We start from the raw sequence: 17,963 nt of genomic DNA, 5'->3' as shown, positions 1-17,963 counted from the left end.
TTTTAATTACCATTTGAATCTCACTGCTTGTTATTGGTCCATTCAGGGTATCTAATTCTTCCTGATTTAAGCTAGCAGGGTTGTAACTTTCCAGGAATTTATCTATCTCCTCTAGGTTTTCTGGTTTATGGGTGTAGAGGTGTTCATAGTAGCCTTGAATGATCTTTTGTATTTCTGTAGTGTCAGTTGTAATATCTCCTGTTTCATTTCTAATTGAGCTTATTTGGATTTTCTCTCTTCCTTTCTTGGTTAATCTTGCTAATGGTCTATTAATTTTATTTATCTTTCCAAATAACCAACATTTTATTTCATTTATCTTTTGTATTTTTTTTTTGTTTCAATTTCATTTAGTTCTGCTCTGATGCTGGTTATTTCCTTTCTTCTGCTGGGTTTGGGTTTGGTTTGTTCTTGCTACTCCAGTTTCTTGAAGTGTGATCTTAGATTGTCCGTGTGTGCTCTTTCAGACTTTTTGATGTAGGCATTTAGGGCTATGAACCTTTCTCTTAGCACCACCTTTGCTGTATCCCAGAGGTTTTGACAGGTTGAGCCACTACTGTCATTCAGTTTGAAGAATTTTTAAATTCCCATCTTGATTTCATTTTTGACCCAATGATCATTCAGGAGCAGGTTATTTAATATCCATGTGTTTGCATGGTTTTGAAGGTTCCTTTTGGAGTTGATTTCCACTTTTATTCTGCTGTGGTCTCAGAGAATGTTTCATATAATTTCAATTGTCTTAAATTTATTGAGACTTTTGTGGCCTATCATATGGTCTGTTTTGGAGAAGGTTCCATGTGCTGATGAATCACATGCATATTCTGTGGTTGTTGGGTAGAATGTTGTGTAAATATCTATTAAGTCCATTTGTTCCAGGGTAAAGTAAAAATACATTGTTTCTTTGTTGACTTTCTGTCTTGATGACCTGTCTAATGCTGTCAGTGAAGCACTGAAGTCCCCACTATTACTGTGTTGCCATCTATCTTGTTTCTTAGGTCTAGTAGTAACTGTTTATAAATTTGGGAGCTCCAGTGTAAGGTGCATAAATATTTAGAATTGTGACATTTTCCTGTTGGACAAGGCCTTTTATCATTATATAATGTTCCTCTTTGTCTTTTTTAACTGCTGTTGCTTTAAAATTTGTTTTGTCTAATATAAGAATAGCTACTCCTGCTCGCTTTTGGTATCCATTTGTATGGAAAGTCTTTTTCCACTCCTTTACCTTAAGTTTATGTGAGTCCTTATGCATTAGGTAAGTCTCTTGAAGGCAGCAATAGTTGGTTGGTGAATTCTTATCCATTCTGCCATTCCGTATCTTTTAAGTGGAGCACTTAGGCCATTTACATTCAATGTTAGTATTGAGATGTGAGGTACTATTGCATTCATCATGCTACTTATTGCCTGTATACCTTGGATTTTTATTTTTTTTCCTAAATTGTATTTTTGTTTTATAGATCCTGTGAGATTTATGCTTTAAAGAGGTTCTGTTTTGATGTGTTTCCAGAATTTGTTTCAAGATTTAGAGCTCCTTTTAGCAGTTCCTGAAGTGCTGGCTTGGTAATGGCAAATTCTCTCAGGATCAGTTTGACCGAAAAAGATGTATCTTTCCTTCATTTGTGAAGCTTAGTTTCGCTGGATACAAAACTTTCGGCTGATAATTGTTTTGTTTGAGGAAGCTGAAGATAGGGCTCCAATCCCTTCTAGCTTGTAGGATTTCTGCTGAGAAATCTGCTGTAAATCTGATAGGTTTTCCTTTATAGGTTACCTGGTGCTTTTGCCTCACAGCTCTTAAGATTCTTTCCCTCATCTTAACTTTAGACTACCTGATGACAGTGTGCCTAGGTGATGATCTTTTTGTGATGAATTTCCCAGATGTTCTTTGTGAGTCTTGTATTTGGATGTCTAGGGCTCTAGCAAGGCCGAGGAAGTTTTCCTCGATTATTCTCCCCAATATGTTTTCCAAACTTTTAGATTTCTCTTCTTCCTCAGGAACACCGATTATTCTTAGGTTTGGTCGTTTAATGTAATCCCAGACTTTCTGGGAGGCTTTGCTCATTTTTTCTTAGTCTTTTTTCTTTGTCTTTGTTGGACTGAGTTAATTCAAAAACCTGTCTTCAAGCTCTGACGCTCTTTCTTCTGCTTGTTCGACTCTATTGCTGAGACTTTCCAAAGTATTTTGCATTTCTTTCATGCATCCAGTATTTCCTAAAGTTTTGATTGTATTTTATTTATGCTATTTCACTAAAGATTTCTTCCCTCATTTCTTCTATCATTTTTTTTTTATTTCATTAAATTGGACTTCACCTTTCTCTGGTGCCTCCTTGATTAGCTTAATAACTGACCTTCTGGATTCTTTTTCAGGTCAGTCAGAGATTTCTTCTTAGTTTGGATCCATCGCTGGTGAGCTGGTGTGATTTTTGGGGGGTGTTAAAGAAACTTGTTTTGTCATATTTCCAGAATTGTTTTTCTGGTTCCTTCTCATTTGAGTGGGCTATGTCAGAGGGAAGGTCTGGGGTTCAAGGCTGCTGTTTAGATTCTTTTGTCCCATGAGGTGTTCTCTTGATGTAGTACTCTCCCTCTTTTCCTGGGGATCTAGCCACCCAACAGGTCTACCAGGCTCTGGGCTGGTGCTGGGGGTTGTCTACACTGGGTCCTGTGATGTGAACTGTCTGCAGATCTCTCAGCTATGGGTACCAGCTCCAGAGGAGGTGGCAGGGGGGTGAAATGGACTCTGTGAGTCCTTAGTTTTGGTTGTTTAATGAACTATTTTTGTGCTGATTTGGCCTCCTACCAGGAGGTGGCGCTTTGAAGAGAGCATCAGCTGTGGTAGTATAACAGGGAGGATCAGGCAGTGGGTGGGGACCTAGAACTCCCAAGAGTATATGCCTCTTGTCTTCAGCTACTAGAGTGAGCCAGGAAGGACCATCAGGTTGGGGCAAGGCTAGGCATGTCTCAGCTCAGACTCTCCTTGGGCAGGAGTTGCTGCAGCTGCTGCGGGGGATGGGGGTGTGGTTCCCAGGCCAATGGAGTTATGTTCCCAGGAAGATTATGGCTGCCTCTGCTGTGTCATGCAGGTTGGTCAGGGAAGTGGGGGAAAGCCAGCAATTACAGGCATCACCCAGCTTCCACACAACCCAAAAGGCCACTGTCACTCCCACCATGCACCCCACAACAGCACCAAGTTTGTTTCCAGGCAGTGGGCAAGCAGGGCTGAGAACCTGCCCCAGGCTACCAGCCTCCCAGCTGTGAAAGCAAGCTGGGCTCTTTTAATTGCCCTGACATACCAGTCACACAATGCAGACATTTAAAATCATGCCTCATCTCCTGGAGTTTTAAGTTGTTTGTAAAGAAAATACATGTATGTGTAGACAGAGATGTTTATATATGTGTATATGTTCACACCTATGCATATGTATATTATGAAAATATATGTATATACACATACGTTTGTGTGCACATATGTATGAAAGTTAAATCCATGTATGTCAAGGATCTCCCATCCAATTTAAAACAAATGTAGTTGCACAGACTTCTGACCAATAATTTGTATTTTCTATTTGAGAAGATGCTCTTGTTCCTTCCTCACTCAGAGAAGGGACCATAATCAGCCTAACAATCTGTCATTGCTTAGATTTTTCCAATAAATGCCAGTGAACTTGCACTCCTGCATAAGAAAATAAGCCATTTCACAAAACCCAACCCCATTACAATGCACACAATGAAGTTCTTAGCTGACTGGCTGATGCCATATGAGCTGCATGCTGATTGGAAGAGTTGTGAGTTGCTCACACATCAGCTATATTCATACTGCAGCACCTCATGTTCTGAATAACAAGGGCCCTTTTTTCACTAAGAGCATGGGAAGACAGTGAGACTGAGCTGCCCACTTGAACCGAGCATCATGATTTCTGGTCCTAGCTGCTATTACACGGTATTACATATTGACTGTAAAGCTATACTTAGAAAATGAGCAGCATGAAACAATGGGCGAACATGAGATCATGAGGTTGCCAAGCAGGAAACACTGTAGTGTGTAAAACACAGTGTTTACACCTATGAGACTCACAGGGTGATCCTGGGCAAGTTTAAGTGTCTCTTCTGGAGAAACAATCAGACCATTAAGTTCTCTTGAACTCTTATATTTTGAGTCCAAGTCCTATATTAGTTAAGTCTTGTATCTTGATCCTGCAATATTTGACACAACTGGCCATTCCACCTTGTTTGAATCACTGCTGCTGTGCTCATTCCCTTTCTGTCCCAACCCTCTGCTTCTCTTGCCTTGTGCACAGACCACCCTTGGTCTGTCAATGCCAGTGACACCTGGGGTTCCATCCTCAGCCTTCTTTTCCCACCACGTGCTCCTGCTAGGTGAACTCACCCATTCCCTGTATGCTAGGCAATCACTGCCCCTAAGCATCTCTATATCCCTGGACACCCAATGTCATTTGGACACCCAAACGTCGGCACCTGAGGCTCAAAATCCAAAAACAAACAAACAAAACATATTATCCTTCTCCCAGGAATCCACTATTTCTTCCTTCCATCTCTGTCAAGGACACTATTCTCCACTCAATGTCCCAGGTCCTTGAGTCTTCCTTCACCTTCAGCCCCCTTTATCCCAGGCATCAAACCTCAAAGTTCTGCACTGGAAATATCCCTTTCATTTATTTCCTTTGCTCCATTCCCTTAGTCTCTTCCCTAGCCCAACACACCTAGTCTTTATCTTTCTTCAAGAGGTAGGATGGCATTAGCTGAGTGCCACAGCCAGACCTGTAAGCCAGGCTGTCAACTGATTAATCATGACAGAGCAGTCACAAAATCCAGAATATTTGCTTTGACATGAATGAGAGTTACTCCTCCTGCAGAAAAATCTACACAGGAGGTTGCTTGCAAAACACAGAAAAAGAACAAGAGGAGTTTGAGATCTTAAGAAGTGCTGTTCAGACAGATGGCCAAGGCACTGTCACCAAAGAGCAATTCTTACATATCCAGAGGCCAACACTCCTAATCACCCAGTGCTTTAATATTCTCAGCCAACCTGAATCTCAAAATCTCTGCAATAGGCAACCCATATGATGTCTCTGTGCCTCCACCCTTTTCTTAGCTGGGTAAAGCTAATCAACCATTGCTCTGGCCTAGCCTGGGATAACCTCTTTAGGGAGACTAGACAAATCTCATTCTTGTTTCACCATATGTGAATTAAACAAAACAACACAAAAAAGGCTTAACCCTGAGTTTTCTTCTTCGTCCAACTCAACCTTTCACGATCCTCCTGCAGTTTTCTCTGGTCTCCACCTCCCAAGAAGTGTTTATCCCCATAAGATATTGTTCTAACATTAAGATAACATATGTTATTGGTCATCCTTTAAGTGACCAACAATCAGTTGGATATTTTCAACTCTGAGTGAAAGATCTGTGTCTTAAATCTTCTATGCAGGACTAGCTCTCAGGAAGCTATGTTCACTCAGCCTGGGCAAGAAGACTTCCTCCACAATTTTCACACAGTCTGTTTGATCTTGGGCACTCCCTATGCCTCTTTCTCATCTGCAAAATGAAAATAAAACCACCTACATCAAAGGGTTAGAATGAGGATTAAATGAGGCAATACTTGTAAAGTATATAGAACAGCATTCAACACATGGCAAGGGCTCCGTTAACTCTGAACTATCATTACTATTTTTATATAGCTGGTATATGACGTGCACCCAATAAATGACTTCAAGTTTCATAAGTATGGGCCAGTGCCAATGGCTAGACAAACTACCAACTACAATATGACTCTAGGACAGACATCTCCTATTAGATTTGAAGAAGACACAAGTGTAGAATGAAGGAGGGCTTCATTCTTACAAAGTGGTTAAGCAGTAGGTCATGTAAATGAGAGACTCTGTGTTGCTTTTTTGTTAAATTTATGTGTCAGGATTTGGCTGACTTCTTACTTTTCCCTTGTTGGCATTTTTAAAGTTATTTAATATTTAATGTTATAAAACCACTTGAGATTGCTACTACACTAAATCTGTACTTTGTACACGCAGCTCTGAAAATGTTAAGTGTAAAATTAATTGGGCTGGAAAGTGAAAAGTACAGCAGTGAATTTCCATGGCAATGTGGTGTTATAAATAAGACATGATACATGGATAAATCGACCAATGAAGATGTACAGAGGAACAAAGTTTATTCATGGGTTTTAAAATCTTTTTGTATTCTGGTATTTTATAGCCACAAAATTAAATAATCTAACCTTCAAGGTCATCATGTAAGACCTTTAAACTGAATCTCTAAACAAAAGCTGCAAACTTAAATCTCTACAGGGACTAGGCAGGTTAAGGCAATTGAGGAGCTGGTTAAACTTGGCTCTCAGAGTACTGAGATGAATGGTTATTGGCACGCAGTTTCTATGCTGATAATGCTGGGGAATGTGGCTATTTCCATACCCCATTGAAATAAGGGCTGGTCAAATGTCAAGAAAGAATGCAAACTCAAGTGTTGTCAGATTTTCCCCATTTTTTCATAGAAAGCTGAAAATCTGATATTTTATAAGACATCAGACTTTTTAGATGCTGGTGATTAATCCTATTAAAAATAAAAATCAGGCCAGGCACAGTGGCTCATGCCTGTAATCCCAGCACTTTGAGAGGCTGAGGCAGGCATATCACCTGAGGTCAGGAGTTCGAGACCAGCCTGGCCAACATGGTGAAACCTCGTCTCTACTAAAAATACAAAAAATTAGTCAGGCATGGTGGTGTGCACCTGTAGTCCCAGTTACTCTGGAGGCTGAGGCATGAGAATTGCTTGAATCTGGGAGGCGGAGGTTGCAGTGAGCCGAGATTGCACCACTGCACTCCAGCCTAGGCGACAGGGCGAGACTCTGTCTCAAAAAATAAATAAATAAAAAATAAAAATCATGCAGGCTAGATTCAACTTGGGGCTACCAGTTCACAACCTGTGCTTTATACTCTTTAATAGTATAACTATAGTATGTGGCAGAGATGGGTGGGATGGTTTACTCTTCTTACACTGTAAACTATATTCCATATAGAATGAAAGTCTGCTTTCCTGAAGCATAGAATTTTCATAGGGAAAATTCACTCTTGCATTAGATTATTAAATAATAACCTAATGAACTTTTGCTCAGTTCTTGGAAAATATCTACCAAATAAAAATGAAATCGAATCAAATAAATTCTATTTGTTATTATGCTAACAACTGGATGGCCATTCATTAAGATATACCGAGGATTTAGTAAATACCAAGACATACTCCTAGGTGCTGGGAATATAAATATGAATTAAGTCAAAGTCCTTCCCTCAAGGGGCTGACAAACTAATCTCCAAAGCTGCTTCCCGATGGATGGGCAACAGCTGTAAATCTAAGGAAGCCTTACCTATTCTAAAAAAATCAGTCGGCTGGGTGTGGTGGCTCACGCCTGTAATCCCAGCACTTTCGGAGGCCGAGGTGGGCGAATCACGAGGTCAGGAGATCAAGACCATCCTGGCCAACATGGTGAAACCCCGTCTCTACTAAAAATACAAAAAATTAACCAGGCATGGTGGCGGGCGCCTGTAGTCCCAGCTACTTGGGAGGCTGAGGCAGGAGAATGGCATGAACCCGGGAGGCAGAGCTTGCAGTGAGCCAAGGTTGTACCACTGCACTCCAGCCTGGGCAACATAGCGAGATGCCATCTCAAAAAACAAACAAACAAACAAAAAACAGTCACATCTTTTGTCTTCACTTCCAGCTTGTGACAATATTTGGAGTTACCTCTATTCTCAAGGTCATCCTGCCCTAGTGTCACTGGGAAAAAAATGCCTGGAGAACTCAGTCTTTCCACATCAAACCTGTTAAGCCCTGTTAAAACAGAGATGGTGTCCCTTCTCACCCCTTCTCTGGGTAAGCGGCAAGGAAAGAGTGGTTGGGTAGAGAGGCAGAAGAGAACAAGGCAGAATACAAACCTCAAAGAAAGTTCCTGAGAGCTAAGTAGTTTTCCCAATGTCCAAATCCTCTCAAGACTTTAGGGTAACACAGAGCAGGGAAAAATGGGCAAGGCTTCAGTGGCTCTCAACAGGGGGCTGTCATTAAAGGTATGAAGGTCCCCACTCCATGGTAGTGGAGGAAGAGCTCATGGACATAGGAGCTGAGGGTGGCCAGGCCCTTTCTGGTATTGTTCTGAACCTAAAAAGGACTTGGAGCGAAAAGATTATTGACATTATGAAACATTTATCAAGAATGAACTATATTCTTATATTTATCTTTCCTCTTCTAGTAAAAAGCGCAATAAAAGCAAATCAATGTTCATACTTCGAGAAACAACAAAAAGGAAATGTAATCCATCCCACTGTCAAAGATTTCATCGTAAGATTTTTTTAAAGTTTGAAAACTTATAAAAGAAGGGAGGCCAGGGGTGGTGACTACTCGCAGCCCCAGCTACTTGGGAGGCTGAAGTGGGAGGATTCCTTGAGCCCAAGAGTTTAAGACTGAAGTGGGTAGGTAGGTGGGGAGGAAATCAGTAAGAAATTTCCAGGCTAGGCTTGAGATAGAACCAACCATCCAAGATAACCTCTCCCTACTGATGCCCTTGAAGTCACCTTTGACAGATGCACCCTAAATGGAAAATGAAGTAAACAGATACAGGCCACAGGTAAACCTGGCGCTGCCTAGAGCTCTAGCATTGTGTGGGTATCCTAAATATTCAAACTACCTAAAGAGGTGACCAACCCTGACACTGACTCATTGGAGGAGTTCCACAAACTCCTACAAATCTCAGCTTTGGAATAAAATAATCAACATGAGAAAAAAATACTGGGAATCTCTTCTATGTTATGCATTCATAACTCATGTTTCAAAATGCATTGCCCTTCAAAAGATACCATAAATAAAAGGCAAGCCATACACTACGGGAAAATGTTTGCAAGTCATTAAACCCACAAAGGATTTGTATAAAGAACTCTTAAAACTTAATAGTACAAAAATGAACACAACTTTAAAATGTGCAAAAGATCTAAACAGATATCTACCAATACATAAATTACTAATAATCAAATGATAATGCAACATCATTATTCAAAAGGGAAACAAAAATTAAATCTATAATGAGATATCACTTCACACCACACTAGAATGGCTATAATTGAAGAGATAATAGCAATGTTTTTGAGGATGTAATGAAACTGGAACCTGAATACACTGCTGGTGGGAAGATGAAATGGTGCATCTTAGAAAGTTTGCTAATTTCTTAGATATTCATGTTCGTATTTCATATCTCTAAATGTGAATTTATCATATGACTCAGTAAGCAATTTCTCTTTTAGGTAGCTACCTAAGAGAAATGAAGACATGTCCAGGCAAAGGCTTCTATCTGAATGTTCACAGCAGCATTATTCATAGTAGCCAAAAAGCAAAGACAATCAAAAATACCCACTCAGTGGTGAATGGATAAACAAAGTGAGCTACATCCATTCAAATGAAGTACTGATATATTCTCTGAGCTGTATGAAACTCAAAAGCATTATGCCAAGTGGAAGAAGTTAGCCACAAATACCACATATTGGGTGATTCCACTTATATGAAATGTTCTGAAAAGGCAAATCTATTGCGACAGAAAATAGATTAGTGGTGGTTGCCTGGGACTGGGAGTACAAGGGAGTGAAAGCATATGGGTTGTCCACAGTTGCTCTGTTTGCTCCACAGGGAAGTCAGCTCACAACTGAGGTTCTCTCTCTGATGCATTCAGAAGGATGGAACATACATTAAGGAAGAGATAACTGATACCCAAGATATTTCAAGACAGAAGCAAACACTGAGGTAATGTTCCATTCCATGTGAGCCCACAGCCAACTCCTTCATATGGGGAGGGTATTTTGTAATTCTCTTCTCTTTGTATGCTTCCAAAATATATTGTAATGACTACTGATTGATTTAAAATTTTGCAGCTAACCTTTTATACTTTCTTTATTAACCCCTGAAAAGATGGCAAAAACATAAGACATTTCTATTAAGATATACTAGTTTTGGCCTGGCACAGCGGCTCACGCCTGTAATCTCAGCACTTTGGAAGGCCGAGGCAGGCAGATCACGAGATCAGGAGATCGAGATCATCCTGGCCAACATGGTGAAACCCCATCTCTACTAAAAATACAAAAATTAGCTGGGCATAGTGGCATGTGCCTGTAATCCCAGCTACTTGGGAGGCTGAAGCAGGAGAATCGCTTGAACCAGGGAGTCAGAGGTTGCAGTGAGCCGAGATCATGCCACTGCACTCCAGCCTGGCAACAGAGCAAGACTCCGTCTCAAAAAAAAAAAAAAAAAAAAAAAAAAAAAAGATATACTGGTTTTGATTACTGGGAAGAGTAATTTAAAAGAGTTTTTTTAAAAAAGTAATGAATTATCTCTTATAATCAAAATAAGGAAAGATGTTGCAACATCATTCCCTAGACCAAGTAAATTTTTTCTAGAAGGCCAGTTAGTAAATATTTTAGGATTTGTGTACCAAGAAGAAAAACTAAGGATATTATGTAAGTATTTATATAACTATTTAAAAATGTAAAAACCCGTTGTATTAGTCCACTCTTGCATTGCTATAAAGAAGTGACTGAGACTGGGTAATTTATAAAGAAAAGAGGTGTAATTGGCCCATGGTTCTACAGGCTGTACAGGAACCACAACAGCATCTGCTTCTGGAGAGGCCTCAGGAAACTTACAATCATGCCAGAAGGCAAAGGGGATGCAGGCATGTCTTAACATGGCCAGAGCAGGGGCAAGAGAGAGAGGGGGAAGGTGCCACACACTTTTAAACAACCAGATCTCATGAGAACTCACTATCGCAATGACAGCACCAAGGCAGATGACGTTAAACCAACAGAAACCAACCCCATGATTTTCTAATCACCTTCCACCAAGTCCCACCTCCAGCATGGGGATTACATATCCGTATGAGATTTGGGTGGGTACAGAGATCCAAACCATATCAATCTGCCCCTGGCCCCTCCCAAATCTCATGTTTTCCTCACATTTCAAAATAAAATCATACCTTCTCAACAGTCCCCCAAAGTCTTAATTCATTCCATCATTAACTCAAGACCACAGTACGAAGTCTCATCTGAGACAAGGCTAGTTCCTTCTCCCTATGAGCCTATAAAATAAAAAACAACTTAGTGTGCTCACTTTGGCAGCAAATATACTAAAAGAGGAAGGATCCAGAGAACATTAGCATGGCCCCTGCACAAGGATGAGACACAAATTCTTGAACCATTCCATATTTAAAACCAACAACAACAAAAACAAGTTAGTTACTTCTAAGATACAATGGCGGTATAGGCATTGGGTAAATACTTCCATTCCAAAAGGGAGAAATTAGCCAAAAGAAAGGGGCTATAGGCCCCAGGCAAGTCTGAAACCCAGCAGGGCAGTCATTAAATCTTAAAGCTCCAAAATAATCTCCTCTGACTCCATGTCTCACATCCAGGGCACACTGGTGCAAGAAGTTGGTTCCCCAGGCCTTCCTTGGGCAGCTCCACCCCTCTGGCTTTGCATGGCTCAGTCCCCATAGTTGCTCTCAAGTGCTGACAATGAGCACCGCAGCTTTTCCAGGTGCAGGGTCCAAGCTGCTGGTGGATCTACCATTTTGGGGTCTGGAGGACAGTGGTCCTCTTCTCACAGCAATGCTAGGCAGTGCCCCAGTGGGGACTCTGTGTGGGGGCTCTAACCCCACATTTCCCCTCTGCACTGCCCTAGTACAGGTTCTCCATGAGGGCTTTGTCCCTGCAGCAGGCTTCTGCCTGGACATCCAGGCTTTTCTATATATCCTCTGAAATCTAGGTAGAGGCCCCCAAGCCTTAACTCTTATACTCTGTGCACCTGCAGGCTTAACACCAAGAGGAAGCTACCAAGGCTTATGACTGGCAGCCCTGAAGCCACATCTCAAGCTGTACCTGGGCCCCTTTGAGCCATGGCTGGAGCAGCTGGGATGTAGGGAGCAGTGTCCCAAGGCAGGGCAGTAGGGTTCTGGGCCTAGCCCAGGAAACCATTCTTCCACTCCTAGGACTCTTGGTCTGTGATGGGAGGGGGTGCCATGAATGCCTCTGAGGCCTTCTCCCCATGGTCTTGGCTGTTAGCACTTGGCTCCTCTTTATCTATGCAAGTTTCTGCAGCCTGCTTGAATCCCTCCCCTGAATATGGGCTTTTCTTTTCTACCACATGGCCAGGCTGCAAATTTTCCAAACTTTTATGCTCTGCTTCCCTTTTAAATATTATGTAAGTTCCAATTGGATATCATTTCTTTGCTCACACATATGAGCACAGGATGTTAGAAGCAGCCAGGCTACATCTTGAATGCTTTGCTGCTTAGAAATTTCTTCCACCACATACCCTAAACCATCATTCTCAAGTTCAAAGTTCCACAGATGCCTAGCACCATCACAATGCCTCAAAGTTCTTTGCTAAAGCATAACAAAAGTGACCTTTGCTCCAGTTGCCAATAAGTTCCTCATATCTGTCTGAGACTTCATCAGTTTGGCCATCTCTGTCCATATCACTATCAGCATTTGGATCACAATCATTCAACAAATCTCTAGGAAGTTCCAAACTTTCCTCATCTTCCTGTGACTTGTTGAACTGGGTAATGGGCAGACATTGGAACAGTCTGGAGGGCTTCTTCTGAGAAGCCTATTACCCAATTCCAAAAGCTGCTTCCACATTTTCAGGTATTTTTTATGTCAATACCCTACTCTCAGTACCTATTTTCTGCATTAGTCCATTCTCACACTGCTCTAAAGAAATACCTGAGACTGAGTAATTTATAAAGAAAAGAGGTTTAACTGGCTCATGGTTCTACAGGCTGTACAGGAAGCACAGTGGCTGCTACTTCTGGGGAGACCTCAAAAAACTTACTATCAGGGCAGAAGGCAAAGGAGAAGCAGGCACATCTTACATGGCCAAAGCAAGAGCAAATGAGAGAGGGGGAAGGTGCCACATACTTTTAAACAACCAGATCTCATGAGAACTCACTGTAGCAATGACAGTACCAAGGAGGGATGATGTTAAACCATGAGAAACTGTCCCCAGGATTTGGTCACCTCCCCAGTCCCTACCTCCAGCACTGAGAATTACATTTCAACATGAGATTTGGCTGAAGACATAGATCCAAACCACATCACCCTTCTTATTTCACGAGTCATACAAAAACTGGCAGCAGGCCAGATTTGATTGACTGACCCTAGTTTACCAACCCCTGACCTGCACACACTTTAAACACACACATGTATACAACTGCTCAACTTCAATCTGTCTCTGTCACACACATACCCTACCCTACAAATATTTTTGAACACACTTTCCTGTGGCAATGTAGAATTAAACCCTTGCAAAAGTTGTGTTTTTGAAAAGCATAACCTTTCAAGTAGCTAAAACCTACAGTGGAAATTGCTTATAATTTTCAAGTCAGCCAGGAAATAGGGTTAAGGGAAAAGGACTAAAATCAAGTATATCTTAATTAAGGATGGCTCCAAGGAATGTAAAAATATTTAAATCTTTGTTTTGTCTTCTCTGACAGATTGAGAATGACTCCCTCAAACACATTTTTCCTTCTAACTCGTTCTCATTTTAATATCAAATCATATCTAATAACAGTTCTCCATAATTCCACTGCAGAAGTAAACCAAAAATTTTTATTGTTTCACTACTGATCTCAGGCTCTAGGTCAATAAGATGCAGAGATTCAGAGCTAGAGACAGACTTGGATATAGACTATGGACTAGAGAGAACATAATCAGCCCACAAACTATGCTCAACTGCCTAACTCCATTTCTTACACAAACCTGGCTTTAGGACCAAGGGGCTCCTCAGCAGACTCTTCAAGCTCCTAACAGCCATGTTTCTTCAGGCATTAGGCCAACAACTGTAGCATAGTTTTAGGTTTTAAAGACATTGCATCATGGAAGCTATAATTACAATCAGGTCTCCCAATGGCAGCTGTGAGAGAGCAGGACCTTCCAGGAGGCTGAGCTACACCTGTAGCTGCATCTGAAAGATGTTAAAAGAGCATTGGAATGCCTGCTGGGAAGGCTACAGCCAATGCACAATAAATGGGCTTCAGTGAAATCTGGTACAGCCAGTTTAATCATGAACATTAAAATCTCTTGTAAAATCAAGGCACTGTTAAGCTAAATCATCCTTTGATTTTTCAATTGTTTCAGAATCAATGCCCAGATGTTCATCTACCTACATACCTATTGATAGTCATTCTCTGTAGTTATCTCCCATAAAGGCTGCAAATATTCATTGGGTTGCCTAGCAGCTCTTTCAGATCCCTCACTTACCTCCCTCACTACACAAGTAGCCATCTAAGTCACTCAGGGTTATTCCATGGGGCTGCTGGAAAGGGAAATGTTCAAATATGAAAGGAGAGTCCCATTTCTTCCCATCACCAATGAGGCCTTGGGGCACATACCACTTTTCTTTTTACAAAATTATAAGATATTCAGCAAAAATATCATGGTGCTACAAACATCACCTGACATTTAAAGGGCAAACCCAAGGAGCAGCAACTGAGTAATAAAGAAATCAGGAACTCTGAGCTTCTGTTTCTCCTTCTATGGAATGAAAGATCATTGTTACAGGCTCATTACACAGGGATGCTGATAATTGAGCTATGTAGAGGTAGATAATCTATACATTTCACAAAATGTTAAGTTCATGGAATAAATTAGCTGCAACATGTTTCATGCTGGTTTGGAGACTCATCAGCGCCCCCAAAGAATTTCCCTGAAATGATGGCACTACAGGAACCTGTATTTTTGAATGGTGACCTGTTCAGGACTGAGAGGCTGGGGCTGGGAATAAAACACTGTCCAAGAACCAAAGAGTGGCTACCCAGGTCAAACCCCAAACCCCATTCCTTTATGCACACACAAATAACCACCACCCTGAACTTTGCTTGATCAGATTTTTCCCTGTTTTTGATGTCAAATCATGAGGTTAATGAATTCAAGTTCATTTATACCCACTGACCACTCTGCATGCACAGATACTTATTATTCTTCTCTTTCCCTGGGAGCAAACTACATATCTACATTATTCATTTAAACTCTCTGAATACTAACACTGCATAATTCTGGCTGCTCAAAAATGTAATTTAACTACATGTTCCTGTGTAAAAAGTCTATCCACATAGGTAGGTAGATCTGGGTGATTTTTTAAAATTTATTAAAGCTATAAAGACTTGGATTAAAGCTATTGCTTCTATCAATGGGCCAACATCATTTAGGTACTTATACATTTAGCAAAAGTACTAAAATTATAGACAGAGTCCTATACCAGGCAAATAATTCATGTATCTTTATCTTAGTTGCACTCAGACATATTTTTTAAATACTTATATGTTCCTTAATTTTTGCTAAACTGATTTTTAATGCCACTTGATTTGAAAAAAATACTGAAAATCAATTCCCTTACATTTTCTAAATGAGAGAAAGAGAAAAAAGAATCAGCCAATGCTTATTTGTGCAATACCCTTGCTATCTGCAACCCCCACTTCTTCTATTACTGCTGAAATACGTGTACAGCATAGTGACTGCCTCTCAGAACCCTGTCTAAATTAACTTCATTGACTTGGTGTTTCATTTAAGGTGTTTATGATTTTTGTGGTTTCAAAAGGCAGTAAATTTTACTTCATCTGTGCTTCCTTTTCTAGAAGTCATGTAAAAATATTCTACTTCTGTATTTTCAAGTTCAACACTGCATGCAAATATAAGATCTATGAATAAAATTTGTTTTTTAAGGGTATTAAGATAAGGCCAAGAGGACTGGGCGAGGTGGCTCATGCCTGTAATCTCAGCACTATGGGAGGCTGGGGTGGGCAGATCACCTGATGTCAGGAGTTCAAGAACAACATGGCCAACATGGTGAAACCCTGTCTCTACTAAAAATACAAAAATTAGCCAGGCATGGTGGCACACGCCTGTAGTCCCAGGTACTCGAGAGGCTCAGGCAGAAGAACCGCTTGAACCCAGGATGTGGAGGTTGCAGTGAGCCAAGATCACACCACTGCACTCCAGCCTGGGTGACAGAGCGAGACTGTCTCAAAAAAAAAAAAAAAAAGATAAGGCCAAGAAACTGGCGTCCACCTGAGAATGTTCAACATTCTCCTCTATGAAATGAGATGGCTGGACTATGAAAACACTAGTGCTAGAAACTGTTTAATCAGAATTCATCATTGGTTTTGTCTTCAGAAAGCAGAGGTCCACAAACAACCAGCAGATGAGCATGCAATACTATTGATAAATGCAAATTAAGTTTAATTTAAATCATTAGTTAACATCACGGAGAGAAACAGATCTGTTGTACTGAGAGTCACAATTATACAGGGATAGGTTCAAAATTGTTTCCCAGATTAGGCTGTGACCTTATGTGGGAGACTGTGTCAACATTTTTTATGGAATTCTAGGTGGTAAAAGAAAGCCACCTGTTATGTCAGCTGACAATGTATATTTTTATCTACTTTTGTGAAAGGGTGCACATCTATCCAATTTGCCTGGTTGAATCACAGGGCGTAGGCTGAAGTGTAATAAGTACTGAGTGGTAGGGAGTGTGAGGAAACTGATAGAGAAGCCTTGGATTGTATGGTAATCATTCTGCATTGGCTCTAGAGGGTAGTGGACATCAACCCATGAGGTCTGTTAGGATCTAATACTTTTAGATGCACTGAAAATATTTTGTAGTTTATTGGTAAATAGAAATCAGGTGGTGGTTAACTTTGCTCAATACCATAGAAAAGTAGGAATAGACTTGGCTACCACTTACATGTGACCATTACCAAGGCACTATTAGACCAATTTAATTCAATCCTAAGATTTAATGAGTACAAGCCATTGCATTAGATACCATAGGAAATGGAAAGATGCCTTTAAGGAATGTTTACAGTCTAGAATCTCCAGTCAAGAAGTGAGATGGAATAAATATACAAATAACCACAACTCAGGAAAACACACAAGGTAAATATTATCAAGGTGCCTTTACATTTCAGAGTGAGTGAGATGCCAAGGCGTTGAACTGCAGAAACACTTCTAGGTTGAGGGGATATATGAAAAGGGCCTGGGGCAAGGATATAGATTTTCAGGGATTTTCCTCTTGCGGCATTATTCACAATAGCAAAGACTTGGAACCAACCCAAATGTCCAACAATGATAGACTGGATTAAGAAAATGTGGCACATATACACCATGGAATACTATGCAGCCATAAAAAATGATGAGTTCACGTCCTTTGTAGGGACATGGATGAAATTGGAAATCATCATTCTCAGTAAACTATCGCAAGAACAAAAAACCAAACACCGCATATTCTCACTCATAGGTGGGAATTGAACAATGAGAACACATGGACACAGGAAGGGGAACATCACACTCTGGGGACTGTTGTGGGGTGGGGGGAGGGGAGAGGGATAGCATTGGGAGATATACCTAATGCTAGATGACGAGTTGGTGGGTGCAGCGCACCAGCATGGCACATGTATACATATGTAACTTACCTGCACATTGCGCACATGTACCATAAAACCTAAAGTATAATAATAATAATAATAATAATAATAATAAAAGAAAAAAAAAAAAGAGAGAAGTATGGTAGGCCGGGCGCGGTGGCTCACGCCTGTAATCCCAGCACTTTGGGAGGGCGAGGCGGGCGGATCACGAGGTCAGGAGATCGAGACCATCCTGGCTAACAGGGTGAAACCCCGTCTCTACTAAAAATACAAAAAATTAGCCAGGCGTGGTGGCGGGTGCCTGTAGTCCCAGCTACTCAGGAGGCTGTGGCCGGAGAATGGCATGAACCTGGAAGGCGGAGCTTGCAGTGAGCCAAGATCACGCCACTGCACTCCAGCCTGGGCGACAGAGCCAGACTCCGTCAAAAAAAAAAAAAAAAAAAAAAAAGGGAGAGAGAGAGAAATATGGTAGTTTACAGCAGAATAAGTTGGA

At 40.9% G+C, this 17,963-nt stretch overlaps 1 protein-coding gene and 1 non-coding gene across 3 annotated transcripts in view; one reads left to right on the top strand and one right to left on the bottom strand.

The window, feature by feature from the left end:
* Window positions 1-17,963, bottom strand: part of CERS6 (ceramide synthase 6) — a 320,581-nt gene that overhangs the window by 154,256 nt on the left and 148,362 nt on the right. The window lies entirely within an intron of this gene.
* Window positions 11,150-11,256, top strand: LOC112132422 (U6 spliceosomal RNA). The gene has a single exon (XR_002914195.1). It is a non-coding gene; the product is annotated as a U6 spliceosomal RNA (small nuclear RNA).

Source organism: Pongo abelii, chromosome 11 (assembly GCF_028885655.2).
Source record: "Pongo abelii isolate AG06213 chromosome 11, NHGRI_mPonAbe1-v2.0_pri, whole genome shotgun sequence".
NCBI lineage: Eukaryota > Metazoa > Chordata > Mammalia > Primates > Hominidae > Pongo > Pongo abelii.
This window is presented reverse-complemented; position numbering and strand designations above follow the sequence as displayed.